Source organism: Cervus canadensis, chromosome 1 (genome assembly GCF_019320065.1).
Source record: "Cervus canadensis isolate Bull #8, Minnesota chromosome 1, ASM1932006v1, whole genome shotgun sequence".
In the NCBI taxonomy this organism is placed as follows: domain Eukaryota; kingdom Metazoa; phylum Chordata; class Mammalia; order Artiodactyla; family Cervidae; genus Cervus; species Cervus canadensis.
Genome location: NC_057386.1, coordinates 79457450 through 79483119, shown reverse-complemented (window position 1 = coordinate 79483119; position 25670 = coordinate 79457450).

Genomic DNA, 25670 nt, shown 5'->3' with positions numbered 1-25670 from the left:
GGGATGGTGGTACAACTAGACTGTTGAGGAGGTAATCAATATCAGACTGGGGTATGTGCGTGTATAAAGATAGGGTAGAAGAAATATGCTGAGATAGACTGTAAGGATTTGAAATTCGGTTTGAAAAATTGGTAAACAGAATAAAACATGTATTTCAGAATAATTTTTCCCAAATATTTTATTTCAGGATAATTTGATTTCCTGATTCTTTTATATAGTGAAATTTTATTCAAGATAGTTCAAAACTGAATATACTTATGGTAAAAGAAGACAAATAACATAGTGATACCCTATATCAGGGGTTAGCAAACTACAACCATGGACCAACTGCATCAGCCACCTGTTTCTGTAAATAAAGTTTTATTAGAATATAGCCATGCCATTAATATTACATGTGGCTGCTTTCACATTATAATGGCAGAGTTGAATAGTCATGACAGAGAACATCTGGCTCATAAAACCAAAAATATTTAACCTTTGGTTCATTACAAAAATGTTTGCTCTAGACAAAGAGCGTAAAACAGGGTGATCTCTGGAGGGGTTGTTTCTACAAAATTATATGTGTAAGTTCTCAGAGACCAAACAACTTTCTGAATCTGGAGAAACTTAGGGTTGTGTGGAGTGGATTAAGGTCCTAGAGTAATATCTTTAACCCTTGAGTCTTGAGTCTCATGTCCCAGGACACAAAAGGCAATGCCATCTGTTAATGTGAAAAGAGTACAGTCAGTGACTCTAGGACTGGGAAAATATGAGTGATTCAGTATCCACTGTAAGAATATCAAGAAGCCAGTAAAACATAGCCAGTATGATAGCTGTTTGTTGCATAAAATAACTCTTTGCTTAGGTCAACCTCTGTCTCTGTTTCTTTATTTCTCTCAGTTTCTCTGCTTCACACACTCACACACACACACACACACACACACACACACACACACACACACACACACACACACACACTCACACAGAAGCAGAGTTTTATAAAAGCTTCCAAAACTGATAAATTTTGTAAATTCAGGGAAAATTTTAGATAACATGAAGCTCAATTACTTTACCTCTAATTTCTATGTAATTCAGGAAAATCTGTATTTTAAGAGATGGAATTTTAAGTTTGACTTTGAAAGCACTGGTTGTTTGCCTTGGCTCTTTTCTAACCTAGTAAGATTTGTTTCAGAGTAGAAACTATTAAGCAAAGAATAGATAGATAATAATTAAGTTTATGCCCTTGTTGTCAACTGGTGCTCCGTTGATGTGTGCTGTGTATTATGAGTCTGGTGATAAAAATACGATGATGTAAACATAAAATATATACTTAATATGATGGAAAGACCACAGTTTTTAGAAACCAAACAGTTTGGGGATGAAATTTGAATGACTTCAGTTATAAGGCACATGATTTTTGCAACCTGCTTAACTCAGTGAGTTTCAGATTCCTCACCTATAAAATGAGAATAATGCCTGCTGAGAGAGTAAGAATTTATATAAAATGACAGAAGTGTCTACACAGTGACTGACACAACAAATGAAGGTACTATTGTTTTTACTGGTAGGTGGCTATACTATTTGTTCAGTCTAATAGTTTTGTTCTCTGAAAATGTCATTTTCTAGACCTTGTCCCTTAAAACGTAAGACTGCTTATCATTAAATACCTATATATAAAGGATAGTACTGATACTGACACTCCAATAGGCCGTATGGTCCACTTACTATGTGAGTAATTCTGTAACAGATAATGGATCGAGGTATCAAGTTTTTAATAACATATTAGGTTTAATTTAATTTCTCCAATACCATAGTTTTCATCATGCAGTCCAAACCCTTAATCCAAATAACAGCAATAGTCTTTTAACTGGTCTCCTTGCCCCTGATGTTACCCTTCTCCAAATCCATAGTATTATCAATTAGATAACCTTGTACCACCCAAGTCTCACTCAGAGTAAACAGGGGGATGGAAATCCAGAGCCAGTGTTGGCTTCACATGGATTCATTCATAAGTCCAACTTCATTTTTTTTAATTTGAGATTATAAATTTATATCAGAGTATTTTTTTCTTTTGTTTTTATATTCCTCACTAAATAAGCAGGAGTGTCATCAATATTGCAAAGGTCACATTATAAGAATGTAGTGATTATGATCTAAAGAGTTCAAGAGAAGACGTTTATGCTATTAAATTCCAAATGGTAACTTTAACATGCCCAAAAAATGAATTATCACCCACTGTTCCCTGCACATTCTGAGTAAGACTTACATTTGTAGTCACCATCAATGAATCAAAGTAGCAATCTTGGATAGAGCCATTGAAGCTCATTATTTCTTGGGTGACATGTTAGATGATGCAGCATCACCAGTGTATTAGTTTTCTAGGGCCGCCATAACAAATTACCATAAACTGAGGGGCTTAAAACAATATGAATTTAGTCTTTATATTTCTGGAGGCCAGAAGTTCAAAATAAAGGCTTTAATAGAGTTGATTCCTTCTGAAGGCTCTGAGGGAAAAATAGTTCCGTGCTTCTCTCCTAGCTTTTGGTGGTTGCTGGGAATTCTTGGAGTTCCTTGGTTTGTAAACATACAAAAAATAATCTCTACCTTCATCTTCACATGGTCTTCTCCCCTGTGTCTTCTGTGTCTGTGGCAAAATTTCCCTCTTCTTACAAAGAAACAAGTCACTGCATTAGGGTTCACTTTTATCCCATATGACCTCATTTTAACTTGATTATAAATAAGGTCACCATTCACCAGGGGTTAGGCATACCAAGGGTTAGGATTTGAACATATCTTTTGGGAAAATACAAATGAGTAATGATATAAGTAACATTAACTACATGGAAAGCAAATCTATATTGTTAAATATAATTAGGTCCTGAAGAACCATGGCATCATTAGTGGTACAGCATTCTTTCCTTTATGTCTTGGTGAGAGATGTGAAATTAACTAGAATGGCACAGTTGACAATAAAGATGAGATGGTGCATGGGCACTAAGAAAAACTCTTCCTGTATACTGCTTGGGTGATAAATACATCTCCTCTATCCATTGTTCTAAATCTTCAGACAGATCACTAGAGCTTACATGTTTTATGAATTTTTGTGAAACAGTATTTAATCTAATTGTTCATTTACATAGACAGGGACCTCCAAAAAATAGTTTTATGAAGCCTCAGCCATCTGGCAGATTTAGCAGCAGCTCTAGATCCTCCCATGATAAAATAATACCAAAGACTATGCATTGCCTGTAATATGCACCCAATATTTCTTAAGTTATACTTTAATTCCTATTCCACTACGTGAACTAATTGAGAACATTATTATGCTGGCTTAAAGAGTTAGCTATTGATGTCTCTGAAAAGAGTTTACATTTTCCAAAGTTATTCCTAGGTTTCTCGTTGTTGTCCAGTCGCTAAGTCACGTAGGACTCTTTGCAACCCAAACAGCATGACAGGCTCACCTGTCCTTCACTATCTCCAGGAGTTTGCTCAACGTCATGTCCACTGATTCGGTGATGCTATCTAACCATCTCATCCTCTGCCGCCCCCTTCTCCTTTGCCTTCCATCTTTCCCAGAACCAAGGTCTTTTCCAATGAGTCAGCTCTTCCCATCAGGTGGTCAAATTATGGGAGCTTCAGCTCAACATCGGTCCTTCCAATGAATATTCAGGGTTGATTTCCTTTAGGATTGACTGGTTTCATCTTGCAGTCTAAGGCACTCTGAAGAGTTTTCTCTAGCACCACAATTTGAAAGCACCGATTCTTCTATGCTCAGCCTTCTTTATGGTCCTGCTCTCAAATCCACACATGACTAATGGAAAGCCATAGCTTTAACTACAAGCATCTTTGTCGGCAAAGTGATGACTCTTCTCTTTAATATGCTGTCTAGGTTTGTCATAGCTTTTCTTCCAAGGAGCAACCGTCTTTTAATTTCATGACTATAGTCACTGTCTGCAGTGATTCTGTAGCCCAAGAAAATAAAATCTGACCCTCTTACATTTTTCCCCTTTTGTTTTCCATGAAGATGCCGTGGTCTTAGTTTTTTTTTAATATTTAATTTAAGCCAGCTTCTTCAGTCTCCTCTTTCACCCTCATCAAGAGGTTCTTTAGTTCCTCTTCACTTTCTGCCATTGGAGTGGTATCATCTGCATATCTTAAGTTGCTGATATTTCTCCTGGCAATCTTGATTCTAGTTTGTGACTCATCCAGCCCAGCATATCATATGATGTACCCTGCATATAAGTTAAATAAGCAGGGTGACAATATACAACTTTGTTGTACTCCTTTCCCAATTTTGAACCAATCCATTGTTTCATGTCCAGTTTTAACTGTTGCTTCTTGACCTGCATACAGGTTTCTCAGGAAACAGGTAAGGTGGTCTGATACTCCCATCTCTAGGAATTTTCTAGTTTGTTGTAATCCACACAGTCAAGGCTTTAACACAGTAAATGAAGTAGATGTTTTCCTGGAACTCCCCTGCTTTCTTCATGATCCGAGGAAGGTTGGCAATTTGATCCCTGGGTCCTCTGCTCCTTTGAAACCCAGCCTGTACATCTGGAATCTCTCCATTCACATACTGCTGAGCTTGAAGGACTTTGAGCATAACCTTACTAGCATGTGAAATAAGCACAACTGTATATTAATTTGAATATTCTTTGGAATTGCCCTTCTTTGGGACTGGAATGAAAATTGACCTTTTTCAGTCTTGTGATCACTGCTGAACATAAAATTAAGTTTCATTTATCCCATCGTACATCTGTAACAGTATATTTGTACATCTTTATTCAAACACACAAACTATAATTAGATTGCATCTTCCTCTATATTCCAAAGTTGATTTGCAATTGATTGTACTAAGTATTTCACCAAGTTTTCTAGGCAACATATTTATAAACTATGTCTTTGGAAAAGGCATCTCTGCAGATGGTTATGCCATTTGTTTTAGCCCAATTTTTCATAATAGTTTTGCTCTCTGAAACTGTCACATCTAGACCTTGTCACAAGACTGCTTACTGTTAGATGCCTATATACAGAGTAAAGCATTGACACTGACATTCCAGCAGGCTGTACAGTCTATGTAGGAGCTCTCACATGAGTAATCCTGTAACAGATTATGGATCATTTTAAGGTGTCAGCTGTGTGCTAAAGACTGACAACTAAACCGTATCTTACATGCAGCCCAATATCTTCACAAGGGGTACAGCACTGAAAGCTGTCACTGAATTCTCATGCCCCAGCAGTAAGCTTTTAACTGATTCACCAAAAGTCAAGTCAAATCAAAAATTGAAAGATAACATGAAGGAAAGCCAAATCAATAAAATCCCTGTGTCTTTGGGGGACTCACTGACAGACTGTGGCTTCAATGCAGCATGAAGCTCCCAACCAAGAATATGCGCTGTGACACAGGTCTATTCTATAGTTGTCCAGGCAGGAGGATAATACTACAGTTAGACAGACAAGGGAAATATACAATGGGGTGGGGGCTTAAGATTTTTAAGATTATCAACATTAAGCAAAATTTCTACCAGGAATACAGAAGACAATTGCATGAAAATATTAATGAATGTAACCAATAAAGAGCTTTCAAATCTAATATTTTGGTTTTTAATTGTTTAGGATGAATAACTGAGATTTTATAAAATATCTGCACAAGTTTAAGGTTTAAATATAGATTCTCAATCATATTTAGCATATCTTATCTGTAATTCAACTAGAATATAATGTTTACTTTCCAAAACAGAGTATTATATTTGAAAGCCTCATCTGATGGCCTTGGGAAGGGAATTTGGAGAAGTTATTGATGAACAACTGGTTATAACTATCGCTGCAAATATTTAGGCATCCTTTTTGATTTTCTTCTCATCACACACAGAACAAAATGACTCTACTATTTATTTTGAAATATCCCCCCTATGCATTTCTTCCTTTCCTCTCTGGTTATCACAACTATACTACAAATGTCATCACTGATGAACTATTACATATTTTACAGCGCTATTAGAAAAATACTTCCTCATATAAGAGATGTGATATAAAGAGAGACTATTTCATTCATAATAAAATATCACATGATACATTCAAAGTTACCATGATAACTGAAATATGAAATATAAATCCATACTTAATAAAGTACCTAGCATTTGGTTCTGTCATAAATTATATGCCATTATGTCCCCAAAAGAAAAACAGTAATAAATTTTTTTAGTCCAATGGGGTAGTGATATTTTGAAAAGGAAAAATATATTTATAACATCATGGTCTTTTGAGGCACAAATTTCTAACAGCGCTTTAGAGAAATAAGAATTTGAAATCAGAGAGAGCTGATTTCAAATACAAAGCAGGCATTTTAAAGTTTCTTTCTCAAAAATTATCTGATTAGGAATATTAATTGAGGATTTTTAACATTCAACAGTTAAGACTAATGAAACTATGAATAATTTTGCACAAAATTTAAGAATTAAAGTTGATTGATACAGAGCTAGTGGAAGTCCATTTGTACAAATCAATGCCGGCCTATGAATTTAAATTTAAATGAAATAATAATTACTAAGTTATTAAAATTTAATAGTTTTAATATAGAATTTTAATGCTAATCTAGTACTATCTTCTATGTTTTAACTTCTCACTCATTTCATGCATATATTTTTGCAAATATCACATATTCAGCGGCCTAAGGGATCCAGGCAGGTGACTCATAACATTGAAACTGTTGTAAGAAAAAACATGGGGATCTCTCAACCATTAGAAACTGGACAAACTACAGGATATTTGTTGGAGATGAGGAAGAGGCTGGTGTTTGCAGACAGCATTTGGGAATATGGCTGGGACTGGTGTTTTTCAGATTTTTTTCTGAGAAGCCAGATTATTGTGTAGAATTTCCCAAGTAATAAATATTTATTCAAAATAAAAATTAAATACTGTGCAGACCCAACACAAAAATTCACACATTAGATCTTGCCTCAGGATATGTTTGCTAGTTAAAGTTGAAAAAAAGCCTACTAAATAATTACCAAAAAAATTAAAAAAACCCAAAATACATACTAGGCTTTGAGATATAAAGATAATTAAGATTCTTTTTTTTTTTTTGTCTTTCTAGAAGTTCATAGAAGTTAAGGGAGATATGCAAAACAAGTACGTTTGTGGGACCAGATCAAGAGTACAAACATGGGCACCGAGTGAGACCTCTTCATTCCTCCTTCCACCCTTGCTCTGGTCCCTGCACTTTCTCTCACTAAAAGGAACATTACATAGGAAACCCTAAAGACTCTACTAGAAAATTACTAGAGCTAATCAATGAATATAGTAAAGTTGCAGGATATAAAATTAACACACAGAAATCCCTTGCATTCCTATACACTAACAATGAGAAAATAGAAAGAGAAATTAAGGAAACAATACCATTCACCATTGCAACAAAAAGAATAAAATACTTAGGAGTATATCTACCTAAAGAAACAAAAGACCTATACATAGAAAACTATAAAACACTGATGAAAGAAATCAAAGAGGACACAAACAGATGGAGAAACATACCGTGTTCATGGATTGGAAGAATCAATATTGTCAAAATGGCTATTCTACCCAAAGCAATCTATAGATTCAATGCAATCCCTATCAAGCTACCAACGGTATTTTTCACAGAACTAGACCAAATAATTTCACAATTTGTATGGAAATACAAAAAACCTCGAATAGCCAAAGTAATCTTGAGAAAGAAGAATGGAACTGGAGGAATCAACCTGCCTGACTTCAGACTCTACTACAAAGCCACAGTCATCAAGACAGTATGGTACTGGCACAAAGACAGAAATATAGATCAATGGAACAGAATAGAAAGCCCAGAGATAAATCCACGAACCTATGGACACCTTATCTTTGACAAAGGAGGCAAGGATATACAATGGAAAAAAGACAACCTCTTTAACAAGTGGTGCTGGGAAAACTGGTCAACCACTTGTAAAAGAATGAAACTAGAACACTTTCTAACACCATACACAAAAATAAACTCAAAATGGATTAAAGATCTAAATGTAAGACCAGAAACTATAAAACTCCTAGAGGAGAACATAGGCAAAACACTCTCCGACATAAATCACAGCAAGATCCTCTATGACCCACCTCCCAGAATATTGGAAATAAAAGCAAAACTAAACAAATGGGACCTAATGAAACTTAAAAGCTTTTGCACTACAAAGGAAACTATAAGTAAGGTGAAAAGACAGCCCTCAGATTGGGAGAAAATAATAGCAAATGAAGAAACAGACAAAGGATTAATCTCAAAAATATACAAGCAACTCCTGCAGCTCAATTCCAGAAAAATAAATGACCCAATCAAAAAATGGGCCAAAGAACTAAACAGACATTTCTCCAAAGAAGACATACAGATGGCTAACAAACACATGAAAAGATGCTCAACATCACTCATTATCAGAGAAATGCAAATCAAAACCACAATGAGGTACCATTACACGCCAGTCAGGATGGCTGCTATCCAAAAGTCTACAAGCAATAAATGCTGGAGAGGGTGTGGAGAAAAGGGAACCCTCTTACACTGTTGGTGGGAATGCAAACTAGTACAGCCACTATGGAAAACAGTGTGGAGATTTCTTAAAAAACTGGAAATAGAACTGCCATATGACCCAGCAATCCCACTTCTGGGCATACACACTGAGGAAACCAGATCTGAAAGAGACACGTGCACCCCAATGTTCATCGCAGCACTGTTTATAATAGCCAGGACATTGAAGCAACCTAGATGCCCATCCACAGACGAATGGATAAGGAAGCTGTGGTACATATACACAATGGAATATTACTCAGTCGTTAAAAAGAATTCATTTGAATCAGTCCTAATGAGATGGATGAAACTGGAGCCCATTATACAGAGTGATGTAAGCCAGAAAGATAAAGAACATTACAGAATACTAACACTTATATATGGAATTTAGAAAGATAGTAATGATAACCCTATATGCAAAACAGAAAAAGAGACAGAGAAGTACAGAACAGACTTTTGAACTCTGTGGGAGAAGGTGAGGGTGGGATGTTTCGAAAGAACAGCAAGTATATTATCTATGGCGAAACAGATCACCAGCCCAGGTGGCATGCATGATACCATGCTTGGGCCTGGTGCACTGGGAAGACCCAGAGGAATCGGGTGGAGAGGGAGGTGGGAGGGGCGATCGGGATGGGGAATACATGTAACTCTATGGCTGATTCATATCAATGTATGACAAAACCCACTGAAATGTTTTGAAGTAATTATCCTCCAACTAATAAAAAAAAAGAAAAAAAAATAGATCATAGATAGATGATAGATAGATATATAGATAGATTAGTCCTATAGTTTCTGCTTTCCTAGAGAACCTTGACTAATAAGCCCATATCAATAAATTTAGCATGATTCAAAAAAAAAATCTAAACTTAAGTATTTTGTTATGATGACTGTGAAAATACAATAAAATCTGAAATGTTAAAAAATAAATAAATAAATAAAAGGAACATTACTTAGCCTTCGCATCCAAGTTCTATCCACAAGCCCTCAGGCAAAGATGGAAGTCCAGGTCCATTATTAGGGCCTAGCAGTGAGCACAGTAGCAGTAAAATCAGCTTTGTGTAGTCTTGGAGAAAAGGACTTCTGGAGGAACTAAAGGTAATTCCAGGGTCTAAGTTCCATGGTGAAGGAGGGAAACAAACTTCAGGTAAGGCTTCTACAATTCATTCACTTTGGAAAGTGCAGTGACCAGTGGAAGGCAAAATGGGGGTCTCTAAAGCATGCTGTAAAGAGCAGGTTCACAATGGCTGACTGTAAAGGTTATACTGAGGGAGAACAACATGAATATACATACCTATATATATATATATATATATATATATATATATAAGGCACTGGGTGATCATTTATCCTTTGTGTTTAGCTATATGGCTAAAGAGGTTTATTCCCTGTATGACATACCTTGTGGGCACTTATTCTCTTAAAATATTCTGTTTGTATTTGAACTTAGGAAAACCTGTGCAATCAGCTTTTTATATCTAAATTAAAGGACTAGCCTGCTGCATTGTAAAGAAGAATTATTTATTTTGCTCAGAAAATATTCAGTCAAGAAAGCAGTTTATGAATGTCTTTTAAGGAGGACACAATTACAAGTCTTTTCTCTACTTGGTTTCTTGCCCCTCTGTGTTAAAGCACTCAACTCAGTAACATGTAGTACTTCAAAGTCATAGAACACCATATTCATAGCTATAGTTTTCAAATGTTAAATTTTTACTACTTCCTATATGAAAGTCACAGGTAGTATGTTTTTGTACTCTTTGGAAAACAGATTTTCAGTAAGATATTAGAAGAAAGAAAGAGGGGAGAGAGAAGAAGGAAGGGAGGGAATGAAGAAAGAAAGAGACACAGATAGAGAGATACACAGAAAGAGAAAAGGAGGGAAGGCAATAAGGAAGAGAGAGAAAGAAAGGAAGTAAGGAAGGAAAAAAAACTAATATTCTTTAAAAACAAAAGGATGCCTTTAGGGTTGTTTGAAAACCTAGCTTGGGCATAATTTCACAAGAGGAACACAGCTCTCCATTCCCACTGTTAATGCCTTGTTAGTCCACAAGGAAGACAGTACAATAGGAAAGTGAGGTGCACAGGTTAAGCATCTCTGATGCATTACTAATAAATCTGAGCAGCTGTTCTAAAACTTGGCAATTTTGAAGCACAAGTCCAATAAAGGGCACTCTCATATCACACAGAATAATTTTAATAGTTTTTCTCATGCTCAATGCACTGCGCATCCTGATTGGAGTGCTAAATAGCAGTCATAAATGCAACAAAGTTGTGATAAAAATGGTTAATGAAGTTTATCTGCCAGTATTTTCCTGTTCATTTTAGAGTTATACTATTCATAAACATTGAAGCACTGGTATATTTGAAAGATTATCTTCATAAATTTACCTACCCACAAAAGTTGAACTTTTTTTAGTTATTAATACATGTATGTTGTCCCACATGGGTGTGCTAAGTAGAATTATGATCACAAGTACTTGTGGTAACTGAAGTACTTATACAAATAAATTTAAGAATTTTTTAGATATAAGGAATATACAGGAAATTTGGTTTGCCATGCTTAAAAATTGAACTTCCTGTTCATTCAAATTATTTCAGGAAGTCCATGGGGGAAATTCCCCCTGTATAAAACCTTGAAACCAAAAATTAGATTACATAGGTCATATTATCCAGAGAGAGTCAAAAATTATTTCTATCCAGTGAGATATTCTGTTTGCTAGTTATTTAGACATTTTACAAGCTGTATTATGAGAACCCTAAACTAGAGCTATGAAATAGAGCTTTTTGACCATAGGTAGCTAAGACTAAACATAGGAGGATACAAGTGACAAACAGTACAATTTTCTTAAATAAAGCCAATTTTAAAATGGCATATCTAAAATTCAAGTAACCTCTCACATAATGTATTATGTTGATTTTTATTTTTTTTTATCCTAGGCCAATAATCATTTTCATCAATTAAGGAGATACCTGAAATGTTTATATCAATTAATGAGTGAATATGAATAATTATGGGATAGTCCCTCTAAAAGTATTACTTACTTTCATCTTTCTTCATTTTTCTGTCAATGAGAATAATTATGAAATTGTTTAATACAATTATATAGCTTTTTTAGGGCTCAATCAGTGTATATTTTAAAGATTGCAATTGATTATTAATTAAATAGCTTAAGGAGCCTGGCAAATTTTACTATCAAATGTTTGAAAATGAATATCTTATTTAACTGTGTCTAGACACTACTATATATTTTTCCTTAAAGAATATGTGGCTATAGCACATTGTCATATTGTTTACAAATAAACCACAAAAATAAAACCCTGAAAATGTGGAAATCACATGTACAGTACAAGCTTCCACAATCACCTTCTAATTAAGCAACATGCGATATTTCAATCTATTTCCTCTATTCTGTCTTCTAATAAGCATACCTTTGGAACACTGATGACTGTTGGGTTACTTATGAAGAGTTTCTCAGCACTTGCAGTCACCTGAAGTTGAATGCCTACTAAGTTCACTGAGCTTATTCTCGACTCTCTCATGCCAGTTAAAACTGTGACAAGTACTAGGTGATTTAATTAAGCATTATACAATTTGCTATGTGCCAAGGAAACTCTGTGTCCGTTTGTGTGTGTGTGTATCTGTGTATTTACATAAAACCTACATCTATTGCTTTGGAAATATTCAGTAAAAGGAAATTCATTTTAAAATGTTGTTAAATTACCTTGTGGTTAATATAATTCTAAAATATTGGAGGAAATGATAAAATTTAAAAAAATCTGTATTCAAATTTAATTATGAATTAAAAAAATATTTTTTTGTTTTGTTTTATTTTTCTATTTAATTTCCTTCCTTATTCAACTGAAAAAACAGCATTAGAAACACTGAAATTACATTGAATTATAAATATAAGAATACCAATCTATATACATATTTTCAATAGAAACCTTGGTTCTATCTAAAAATATTTGCCAGAGGCTGTATATTAAAATGATTTAAGTTAAATATTCTTACAAAATATGTATGAATGCTTTTTTTAAAAAATTCAAGCTCTTTGTGGCTATTTCAATTCCAATGACTTCAGGATAAAATGGCTTCTCTGTGCTCTTTTGGGTCTTTTTAATGCAAGTATGTATACTTCTTGAAAGATTAATACTCTAAGAATTTAATTTGCTCATATTAACTTTATAAAATTTTAACTTTCTGAAAAAACAACTCCCAAATTAATGAATATATTCATATATGCACAAGTAATTGTTCATAAAAGCTTAATTGTGAAATGATAACTCTACTGGCTTTAGTAAAATCCATGCTCTTATGCTATCTTTTTGTGAAACAATGTTAATTTTGACTGTATTTGCTCATCTATGTATTCAGCTTTACTTGTGGCCAAGCAGATACCCTACCTAAAACAAATTACCTTCTCAGTTCAGAGATCTCATTCATTTGCATTTAGAGGGATTTGAGTGGGGACAAGACCCATTGTGCAGTTAGACACATAGATTAAGTTGGTGAATTCAACAGGGATCAGGGGAACTTTTGAATAAGATACATAGATTAACAGGTTCTCTAATTTCCTTTCCAAAACCAGAAATAAATGATCAAAGAAAATAAAAGAAAGACCTCAATATACCTGTGTAAATGTGAAAATCAAAGGCAGCCACCTCCTACCTGAAGCCCCTAGGAATTTTTCCTTATTAAATCAGGTTTAAAAAGACAACAAAGAGAAACCTCAAATTTCTTTGCAAAAAAAAAAAAAAAGCAGAAAGTATGTACAGAAAAGCCTAGAAAGGCTTCTTCAAAATATCTTTAACTGGAGAGAGTTAAAGGCTCTGGGAAAATGAAGGATACTTTAAATAATTTTCCACTGAACATGAGACAACATATGTGGAGGCCATGAGAATGTGCTTCTCAGATCTGTCACAGAATGTAACTAATTGTACACTAACTACAGTTAGTGTAACTAACTATAACCCCAGATGGTGCTTTTCCAGATCCACTACCACTTCTATATTATGGACATCCTTTCCAAAGACTTCTACCCATTGATGACCGGGCAGAGAAGTGGTCTTAATGCAGTTCTTTTCCTGTGTTTGCCCCTGCATCCTGGCTGAATCTTCTTTGAAACTCTGTTGCAGCCTACCCAGCCCCCTTCCTTCTCTCTCTTCTTCACTGATGGAAAGCATAGGTTAGGTCAGAAGACTCTCTTGCCTCCTTTGGTTTCCTGATATTTGTCTTTAATTGTTATTTCCACCTTATATCTGTTACACATGTAATCTCATCTTTACTTCTGTTTCTCAGAAGATCCAAGATTTGTCTACAAAAACAGGCAACAGGGTAGGAATTTGGAACTGACTCACTCACCATCAGGCAGGAAAGAAGATGTCATTCTGAGTAGAATGTGGTCACTCAGAGTCCCTAGTAAAAAGTAGGGGTGGGGGAACTTCCCTGGTGGACCAGTAGTTAAGACTCCATGCTTCTAATGCAGAGGGTGCAGGTTGCCTCTCCAGTCAGGGAACTAAGATCCTATATTGCCTTGTGGCCAAAAAATAAATAAACATACACACACACACACACACACACACACACACACACACACACACACATATATATATAAGAAGTGCTGGTCAAACTACTGATGAAATAACATTCCTAGGGTGATCTGAGAAAACATGTTAATATAGGGGAATGTTCCTTCAGGTGCAATATTTCAAGCATTTCAAAACATACAGGGGTATCTGACTAAAAGGACAGTGGAACTAACTGGCTAGTCTTATGCTAAATTGATGCTTGCAGAGAAACATCACAAAGAGTTGGGCACAACTGAAGTAACTTAGCAGGCATGCACAAGAAACATTAACAGTTATAAGCTAAATAAGAGGCCTCTTATATCCTGCAATGAAAACAGACACAGCAGACACAAAGACTGAGAAGCTTATAGAACCACAGAGTTTCAGAGACATATACATATGAAATTTAAATTTCAGCCAAAAATCAGGTATGTCATGCTAATATCAAGGCTGCAGCTGGGAATTTCTGCGATCCTGAAACATGAAGTGTGTAAATCCGTAGGAATGCTCTGAGAATGTTCTGTTCTGAGTCCTTAGAACTTTTACAGGTGATGCATTATTCCTTAATAAAATCTAGGACACATCTAGTGTTAGTATATGGCAGAGGCATCTCTCTGTTGACAGGTATTTTCAAAGATTCCTTACCTCCTTTCCTGATTGCCAGGACAATAGCTAGGGTTAGTTTGACCATAACACTACACTGAACATGTTGGTCCTGATGATGGAGGAAAGACATTACTCACCTAAAGAGCTACAAGAATTTGCTAGCATGTTCCTATAGGAACTTGGGAAGCATGAATGAGATTGAATTTTGAGACTGATGTATCAAGAGGGGGCAAATGTAAGAGTGGATTAAGCAAGAATTCATTGATTTCAGGTCACTTTTTTTGGAACGTCTGGCAAGTACATCAGTGGATGGAGAAAACTATTAGAGTGGCTCATAGACGTCTAGAGAAAAAGATGTCCCAAGCGACAGAAAGAATAAAAAGGCTGAAAAAAGTGGGAATGCTAGAGGGAAACTAATATGTAACTCCAAATAAACCACTAGAGAACTGTGTTGTCTAAGCAATAATGTGTACAGAATTGCCTATTTTGAGCCCAGTTCTGTAAGATACAGCAAATCATTAAATTTGACCATGCCCAGGATCTGGTCATTATAACATAGAAAAGGTGCATCTGGATTGAGCCTCCATAGAAAGAAAGGGCATGAGTAAACTATATGACTAAATGGCAAGTTGACTACTTTGACTTCTTTTATCCTGGAAGGGCCTGAGATTTGTCTTCAGAGGAATGAATACCTCTTCTAGATAAGCAACTACCTATTTTTTCAGCAGAGTCTCAGTCAGAATTTACTACCCAGGAGTTTATGGAATGCCTCATGTACTCTATTGTAGATAAACCCATCAGTGAGTGGTGACAATGGGAACATGGAAACAATGCCGGCCCATTCCTGCAAGACGTGGAATTCTTCCAGTCGGTGACTTTGAGGACACCCTTATTTTGGCTAAAACATTCAAAAACTAGGTTCCAACCTGAATTTCTTCTTTCCCAGTGTTAATTACCTCACTCTTCTTCACAAATGTCAAACCTGCAATGCAGACTATAGACAGCTTCAAATGCTTGCTCCTCTTTAATCTTTTAACAGTATTTCTCTCTAATAATTCTCTTGTATTTCAAAACCTATATTTGTGTCTGCTTTTTACAGGATTTGACCTAACAATATCTTAGAAGAAGGTGCCCTTGGACGACTAAGCATTGTAAACTCATCTTATTTCTACTAAAGTGAAATGCTCTTATTTTTATTTGAGATCACAGTAATCTATAAACCAATTTAGGAAGAATTTTGTTTGGATATTTAAATAAAACACAAGAACACCTTCTTGAAATACTTAGGTCAAAGAAGAAAAGGATTATTTTGAAAATATTAATATGAACATCGTGTTTCAAAACATATGGCATATGACATACTCTGTAAGCAGAAGAATATTAACATCAAATTTTGCATTACTATATAAAAATGAAACACTTGAGTATTAAAATCAGTAAGCTAGAAAGCTAATGAACATGACAGTGAGACAAAAAAAGTAATAAAAATGAGAACAGCATTAATAAAAATTAAAATATGAACTAGAGAATTCATTTAAAAAATCAAGATTTATTTGTTTGAAGTGATCAGCAAACTATACTGATCTTGAGGTAGCATAATAAAGAAAACAACACTTTCCTGCTTGAGATTCCACTCAAAGTTGGCTGCCTTCCTCATCACCTTTCATATGAGTTGAAGTAGTATTACTAGGTGTGGATGTGTGGTGCCTGAAGGCACTGTGTATTTCTAATTATAAATAAATTGTATATGTAATTTTATACTAATAAAAGATGAAAGGATTAGATTGTTTTATATTATATATATATATATATATATATATATATCAACAATTCATATTGTCTCAAGGAAAACTCAAAAATAAAACAATAAGGAATAAAATTAGAGAACGTTTTTGGACATATTACTATAATTAAAAGTGATGATTACAGCTGATTTTCAAAGCTCACTACTTTAACATCTGAAGAAACATTTGACTGCTGTTACATAAGCACAGTTTAGGAAAGATGAAAAGCTTCCCATATTATGTTCACAATTGCTACAAAACCTTGAATAAATAACAACACAAAATCTATGTTGTCATTTAGTAGCTAAGTTGTGTCCAACTCTTTGTGACCCCATGGACTGTAGCCCACCAGGCTCCTCTGTCCATGGGATTTTCCAGGCAAAACTACTGGAGTGGGTTGCTATTTCCTTCTCCAGGAGATCTTCCTGACCCAGAGATCAAAAGAGTATATTATACTATAAACCAGAATGAATCCCCATGTGTGAACTACCTACCTATATTCACATATAAATAATTCATTCTGGTCTATAATGTAATATACTCCATTAAAGTGTTACATCAAGTGTTGTTTTACTGGGCTTAAGGCAGGGAAGATTCTTCAAGAACTTGAGCCAGGACTTAGATCATCAAAATCTGGGTTAGATGCAGCTACCCTTTCATAACCTAAGCAAACTTATCAATATTGAGGCAGAATTCTTCTTTTTAATTACTTTTAAAATTTTTATAACAATTTTAAAAAGTTACTTTCTACTTACAGTTATCACAAAATATTGACTATATTATCTGTATTGTACAATACATCCTTGAGCCTGTCTTCCACCCAATAGTTTGTATCTCCTACCCAATAGTTTGTATATTCTACTCTCCCACAGCTATATGAGGCAGGACTCAATAAAATATTGGGTTGGCTGAAAACTTCATTTAGCTGAACTTTTCGGCCAACCCAATAATAAATTAAATCCCACAATGTATTTCTTTTTAATTAATTAGTTTATTTTAATTTAAGGCTAATTACTTAACAGTATTGTAGTGGTTTTTGCCATACACTGACATGAATCAGCAATGGGTGTACATGTGTTCCCCATCCTGAATCCCCCTTCCTCCCCATCCCATCCCTCAGGGTCATCCCAGTGCACCAGCCCTGAGCACCCTGTCTCATGCATCGAACCTGGACTGATGATCTGTTTCACATATGGCAATATACATGTTTCAATGCTATTCTCTCAAATCATCCTACCCTCACTTTCTCCCACAGAATCCAAAAGTCTATTCTTTACATATGTAAATTCCACAATGTATTTTTAAAAATGGGGTTGAGTCTATTACAGGAAACAAGGATGCAAAACAACAACAACAAAAAAATGGCTTCACATAATTAATGGAGATACACTTAAAAATGAAAAATAATATTTTGTATTAAAATAAGTGGAAAATCAGACAGAATATTGAAATTAATGGAAAGTTAAGACTCTATTCTGTTTTAAAATATAGATAACTTTGAAAAACAAAAAAAGCTGGAAAATTCTTATATACATTTAACTGAGATATGACATCCAAAAAACACTATAAGCTTAAAAATGTAAGTGTTTAATAATATTCCATTCAAAATTCAATGGAATTTTATATAGTAATTTAAAATGTTAACTTAGTATAAGAAGTCAAAGCAAACATATGCTTATAAAAAAAAATTAACCAAGCAGGGCTCTAAACTATCAGAAAAAATTAAATAGTTAAATTAACTTTTGAGAAGTGTTAAGATTTCAAATTTTGAGCTCTGCCCTATATCACACACCAGTGCACATGATGTATACAGCATACACTATAATTTCAAACATTTTATAGGAGCAGAAACTAAAAAGTAAAGAAACACATGCCAAATTAAACACAGAAAATATAAATTATAATATTCATGTATCTGGTCTTGGAATAGAAAGGAGCTTTAAAAACTAGATATAAATGAAAATATACCATCAAAAATATTACAGTTGATAGAAATCAATATGTGAAGCTTTCAATGTGAATTAAAAATTACCACAAAATTAGAAAATGAATGGAATATAAGGGAGACTAATCTACCCCATATCTGACAGACTATAAGAAGAATTTTAAAGTTATATAAAAACAATGAGTTTTCCAGTTGAAACTAGAAATACAATGAATTGTACAAAATTAAAATTGATAAAAAATATAATAACTGTGCTAATATTAACAACAAGATCAGTGATCATGTCAAAAATTATAAAATGGCTCATTCATAGAAAATTCTTCTCTATAACTTAGGCTAAAGTCATTAATACATTTATATGAAACAATATTCATTGAAACTTTGTTATGATTATGAGAATTTAGAAATAGCATAAACATTCAATACAGGAGACTAGTTTAATAAAATTAACACAACTCTACACTAAAAGCTGTAATGTAGTAAGGATTTTAATGAAAAATATTAAAATCTTCATGTATTTACTCATGGCTGATTCATGTCAATGTATGACAAAACCCACTACAATATTGTAAAGTAATTAGCCTCCAACTAATAAAAATAAATGAAAAAAAAAAAATAAAGTTGATTTACTTACTTGAGTAAAATTTATAATGTACAAATGTAAATATGCAGTATGATTTCTATTCTCTAAAATAATGATCATATTCTTGTAGACAAACATCATACATATGTATATACATTTTTACATTTAAGTTCACTTTTTTTTTCCAGTGGTTTATTGATGAATTTAAATATAATCTATGTAATGGGTGTGTGAAGAATCAGTTCTTTGATTTTTACAATCTTATTTGGTAAGGGATTAAGTAAATAAACATCACTGAAAAATCCCCTAGGCCTCTTCTTTTCCTATAAGAAAACACAATGATCATTTTCATTGAGAACTATTTGATAAAGCAAAATTACTTTCTTGCTTTTTGTCCATTTGAGAGCAGTTATAGATCCCAAATCAATCAGAGTGAAAAATACCACATAGGATGTTTTAGGTCTCTATATGCTATAAGAATGTTGTCATGACATTTTGCTGAATAGCAGCAGAGGGTGATAAATGCATAAAATGATCCCTGAAGTCCAGTAAAATATTGGAAACAGGCCACTGGTGATTGTTGAGAGCGGTGGGCTCTACTTATTACACATCAATAAGGCAGAACACTAGTGTTTAATATAGGAGAAAAAGAGACAAAAATATGCAAATAAAATTGTATTAAAATGTAAACTTTTACAAAGCAAAACAATATTCTAAAGCACTGAAACTGAACGAATGTTCTCATAATATATAGTGACATTACCTCTACTCACTATCAGGTTGACATTTTTATAAGTAGACAAACTAAAATATGTATCTATTCTTTAACAAAAAATGGTTTCCTCAATAACTGGTACCTAATACTAACCAGTCTTTATCACATTTTGGGATGAGGATAGAGGAGGTCTGGTGACAGAATTCTTAGGCTTTGTTGCATAGATAATGTGGGTTTCAACCTTTGCAAAATCACAGAATCATTAGCTTTGACTTCAGTCAAGCTCAGAATTTCTCTCTTCTCTCCTTTATCTTGTTCCCAGTAGAGAAGCAGTTCAACCTTTTAATATTTAAAAGTCTATTCCTAGGCTATTAAAAAAGATAAAGAAAGAAGGGATGAAAAGTACTGTTATTAATTTGATCTGTATTTTAGGGGCTGAGAGCTGGGGGTCACATATAAGGGTTTATAAAACAAGAATAATTTAACTTCCCTGTTCTGTGACACTCTCAACATCCTCCCCTCCCCATCACATTGCTACACTCTCCCCAACAACAGTACACTAAGGTATTTACCAGAGAGTTTCTGGAAAAAAGAGATACCTATGCACTCAGTTTCTAGGCAGACAGTAAATGTGGAGAAAAGAGTAAAGGATGTAATATCACAACTGGATGCAAAGAAAGAAGATTCCTAAATACAGACAAATCTTTTATTGCCCATCACTTTATTACACTTTGCAGATATTATATTTTTTATAAATTGAAGGTTTGTGGCAACCCTGTGTTATCAGATGATGGTTAGTACTTTTTAGCAATAAACTATTTTTAAATTAAGTATGTATATTGTTCTTTAAACATAATGCTACTGTACACTTAATGGAATGCAATAAGGAAGTTGGATTTAGAAAAGGCAGATGAACCAGAGATCAAATTGCCAGCATCCATTGGATCATAGAAAAAGCAAGAGAATTCCAGAAAAAATTCTACTTCTGCTTCATTGACTATGTTAGAGAATTTGATTGAGTGGACGACCACCAACTGTTCAGTTCAGTTTGTTGTTCAGTTGTGTCCGACTCTTTCTGACCCCGTGGACAGCAGCACACTAGGCCTCCCTGTCCATCACCAACATCCGGAGTTGCCCATTGAGTCGGTTATGCCATGCAACCATCTCATCCTCTGTCATCCCCTTTTCCTCCCACCTTCAAACTTTTTCAGCATCAGGGTCTTTTCAAATGAGTCAGTTATTCACATCAGGTGGCCAAACTAATGGAGCTTCAGCTTCAACATCAGTTCTTCCAATGAATATTCAACACTGATTTCCTTTAGGATGGACTGGTTGGGTCTCCTTGCAGTCCAAGGGACTCTCAAGAGTCTTCTCCAACACCACAGTTCAAAAGCATCAATTCTTCAGCACTCAGCTTTCTTTATACTTCAAATCTAACATCCATAAATGACTACTGGAAAAAACATAGCGTTGACTAGATGGACCTTTGTCAGCAAAGTAATGTCTCTGCTTTTTAATATGCTGTCTAGGTTGGTCATAACTTCCAAGGAGTAAGCGTTGTTTAAATTCATGGCTTCAGTTACCATCTGCAGTGATTTTAGAGCACAAAAAAATAGTCTGTCACTGTTTCCGCTATTTCCCCATCTATTTGCCATGAAGTGATGGAACCAGATGCCATGATCTTAGTTTTCTGAATGTTGAGCTTTAAGTCAACTTTTCCACTCTCCTCTTTCACTTTCATCAAGAGGCTCTTTAGTTCTTCTTCACTATCTACCATAAGGGTGGTGTTGGCTGCATATGTGAGGTTATTGATATTTCGCCCGGCAATCTTGATTCCAGCTTGTGTTTCATCCAGCACAGCATTTCTCATGATGCACTCTGCATATAAGTTAAATAAGCAGCATGACAATATACAGCCTTGACGTACTCCTTTTCCTATTTGGAACCAGTCTGTTGTTCCGTGTCCAGTTCTAACTGTTGCTTCCTGACCTGCATACAGGTTTCTCAAAAGGCAGGTCAGGTGGTCTGGCATTCCCACCTCTTTCAGAATTCTCCACAGTTTATTGTGATCCACACAGTCAAAGGCTTTGGCATAGTCAATAAAGCAGAAGTAGATGTTTTTCCTGGAACTCTCTTGCTTTTTCAATGATCCAATGGACGCTGGCAATTTGATCTCTTGTTCCTCTGCCTTTACTAAAACCAGCTTGAACATCTGGAAGTTCATGATTCATGTATAGTTGAAGCCTAGCTTGGAGAATTTTGAGCATTACTTTGCTAGCGTGTGAGATGAGTGCAATTTTTCAGTAATTTGAGGATTTTTTGACATTGCCTTTCTTAGGGATTGGAATGAAAACTGACCTTTTCCAGTCCTGTGGCCCCTGCTGAGTTTTCCAAATTTCCTGACATATTGCGTGTGGCGCTGTCACAGCATTGTCTTTTAGGATTTGAAATAGCTCCACTGTAATTCCATTACCTCCACTAGATTTGTTCGAAGTGATGCTTCCTAAGGCCCACTTGATTTCACATTCCAGGATGTCAGGCTCTAGGTGAGTGATCACACCATCGTGCTGATCTGGGTTGTGAAGATCTTTTTGTACAGTTCTTCTGTGTATTCTTGTCACCTCTTCTTAATATCTTCTGCTTCTGTTAGGTCCATGCCATTTCTGTCCTTTATTGAGCCCATTCTTGCATGAAATGTTCCCTTGGTATCTCTAATTTTCTTGAATAGATCTCTAGTTTTTCCCATTCTACTTTTTTCCTCTATTTCTTTGCACTGATCACTGAGGAAGACTTTCTTAACTCGCCTTGCTATTCTTTGGAACTCTGCATTAAATTGGGTATATATTTCCTTTTCTCCTTTGTCTTTCACTTTTCTTCTTTTCTCAGCTATTTGTAAGGCCTCCTCAAGACAGCCATTTTGCTTTTTTTGCATTTTCTTTTTCTTGGGGATGCTCTTGATCCCTGTCTCCTGTACAATGCCACAAACCTCCATCCAAGTTCATCAGGCACTCTATCTAGCAGATCTAGTCCCTTAAATCTATTTCTCAGTTCCACTGTATAATCATAAGGGATTTGATTTAGGTCATACCTGAATGGTTTAGTGGTTTTCCCTACTTTCTTCAATATAAGTTGAAATTGGCAATAAGGAGTTCATGATCTGAGTCACAGTCAGCTCCCAGTCTTGTTTCTTCTGACTGTTAAGAGCTTCTCCATCTTTGGCTGCAAAAAATATAATCAATCTGATTTCGGTGTTGACCATTTGGTGATGTCCATGTGTAGAGTCTTCTCTTGTGTACTTGGAAGAGGGTGCTTGCTATGACTGTGCGTTCTCTTGGCAAAACTCCATTAGCCTTTGCCCTATTTCATTCTGTACTTCAAGGCCAAATTTGCCTGTTATTCCAGGTGTTTCTTGACTTCCTACTTTTGCATTCCAGTACCCTATAATGAAAAGGATGCCTTTTTTGTTTTTTAGTTCTAGAAGGTCTTGTAGGTCTTCATAGGACCATTCAACTTCAGCTTCTTCAGCATTACTGGTCAGGGCATAGACTTGGATTACCATGATATCAAATTGTTTGCCTTGGAAATGGACAGAGTTCATTCTTTCACTTTTCAGATTGCATCCAAGTACTGCATTTCAGACTGTATTGTTGACTGTGATGGCTACTCCATTTCTTCTTAGGGATTCTTGCCCACAGTAGTAGATATAATGGTCATCTGAGTTAAATTCACCCATTGCAGTCCATTTTAGTTCCCTGATTCCTAAAATGTCGACGTTCACTCTTGCCATCTCCTGTTTGACCACTTCCAATTTGCTTTGATTCATGGACGTAACATTCCAGGTTCCTATGCAATGTTACTCTTTACAGCATCAGGCCTTGCTTCCATCACCAGTCACATCCACAACTGGGTGCTGCTTTTGCTTTGGCTCTGTCTCTTCATTCTTTCTGGAATTATTTCTCCACTGATCTCCAGTAGCATATTGGGCACCTAGCGACCTGAGGAGTTCACTTTCAGGGCCCTATCTTTTTGCCTTTTCATACTGTTCATGGGGTTCTCAAGGCAAGAATACTGAAGTGTTTGCCATTCCATTCTCCAGTAGACCACATTCTGTCAGAACTCTCTACCATGACCCATCTGTCTTGGGTGAGCCATGCTGTGTAGGACCACAAACTATGGATCACAACAAACTGTGGAAAATTCTAAAAGAGATGGGAATACCAGACCACCTTACCTGCCTCCTTAGAAACCTGTATGCAGGTCAAGAAGCAACAGTTAGAACCAGACAATGGTTACACAATGTTACAGTTAGAATGGAACAATGCACTGGTTCAAAAACTGGTAAAAGAGTATGTCGAGGCTGTATATTGTCATCCTGCTTACTTAACTTATATGCAGAGTACATCAGGTGAAATGCTAGGATGGGTGAAGCACAAGCTGGAATCAAGATTGCTGGGAGAAATATCAATAACCTCAGATATGCAGATGACATCACCCTCATGGCAGACAGTGAAGAGGAACTAGAGCCTCTTAATTAAGGTGAAAGAGGAGAGTGAAAAAGTTGGGTTAAAACTCAACTTTCAAAAAATAAAGATCATGGCATCAAGTCCTATCACTTCATCGCAAATAGATGGGAAAACTATGGGAACAGTGACAGACTTTACTTTTTGGGCTCCAAAATCACTGCAGATGCTGACTACAGCCCCCAAATTAAGACACTTGTTCCTTGGATGAAAAGCTATGACAAACCTAGACAGTGTATTAAAAAGAGAGAGACATCACTTTGCTTACAAAGCTCCATCTAGTCAAAACTACGGTTTTTCCAATAGTTAGGTATGGATGTGAGAGCGGGACCTTAAAGATGTCTGAGCACTGAAGAATTGGTTCTTTTGAACTGTGGTGCTGGAAAAGACTCTTGAGAGTCCCTTGGGCTGCAAGGAGATCAAACAAGTCAATCCTAAAGGAAATCAACCCTGAATATTCATTGGAAGGACTGATGCTGATGCTGAAGCTCCAATAATTTGGCCACCTGATGTGAAGAGCAGACTCATTGGTAAAGACCCTGAAGCCAGGAAAGACTGAAAACAGGGGAAGAAGGGGATGACAGAGGATGAGATGGTTTGATGGCCTAACTGACTCAAAGGACATGAGTTGGAGCAAACTCCAAGAGATGGTGAAGGACAGGGAGGGGCTGTAGTCCCTGGGGTCTCGCATGACTGAGCAGACTGAGCAAAAACCACTTTCATATGCACTGGGAAACCAAATTTCAAATGATTCCCTTTACTGAAATATTTGCTTCATTGCAGTGTTCTGGAGCAAAAGTCACAATATCTCTGAGGTATGCCTATACCAAGTTCTTCTAGTGTTTTCTCCTTCCTTGTGAGGAAACAGGAAGACCAAGTGGTCCAGAATGACTTCAGGAACAAGGAAGGCATGCAGATCTTATTGAACAGGCATTAAATCATGTTAATTATATGTTAAAGTGACATGTTTAGGGTTCAGTTTCCAGTTCCGATACAAGGATCTTAAGTCACCACCCTATCCTAATGATAAAAATTTGAAAAGAGTGAAAAATCAATAATTTTACTTGGTTCTCTAGAGAGGGGAGGACACAGGGAAAACAACTGTCCCTAGGATTGGAGACAAACAGAAGATAGACAGGCAGTGATGCCTGACCTGAGCAGAGATCCTATGTAGAAATCACCTCTAGAAACGGGAGGGGGCAGGTAGTAAACCTGGGCTATGACTGAAGAACTGCTGGAGACTCCATGTGGACAAATCAGAAAGGTAAAAGAATTAAAAACTCCAGGGGAACCCGGCCACAGATGCCCCTCCCTCTAAATTACAGGATTTCCTATGAGGAATTCATCCAGGTCCTCAGAGTAAATATTAGAGAAAAATCCCCTTGGGCTTCAGGAAGGGGCAGGGGAAATGGAACC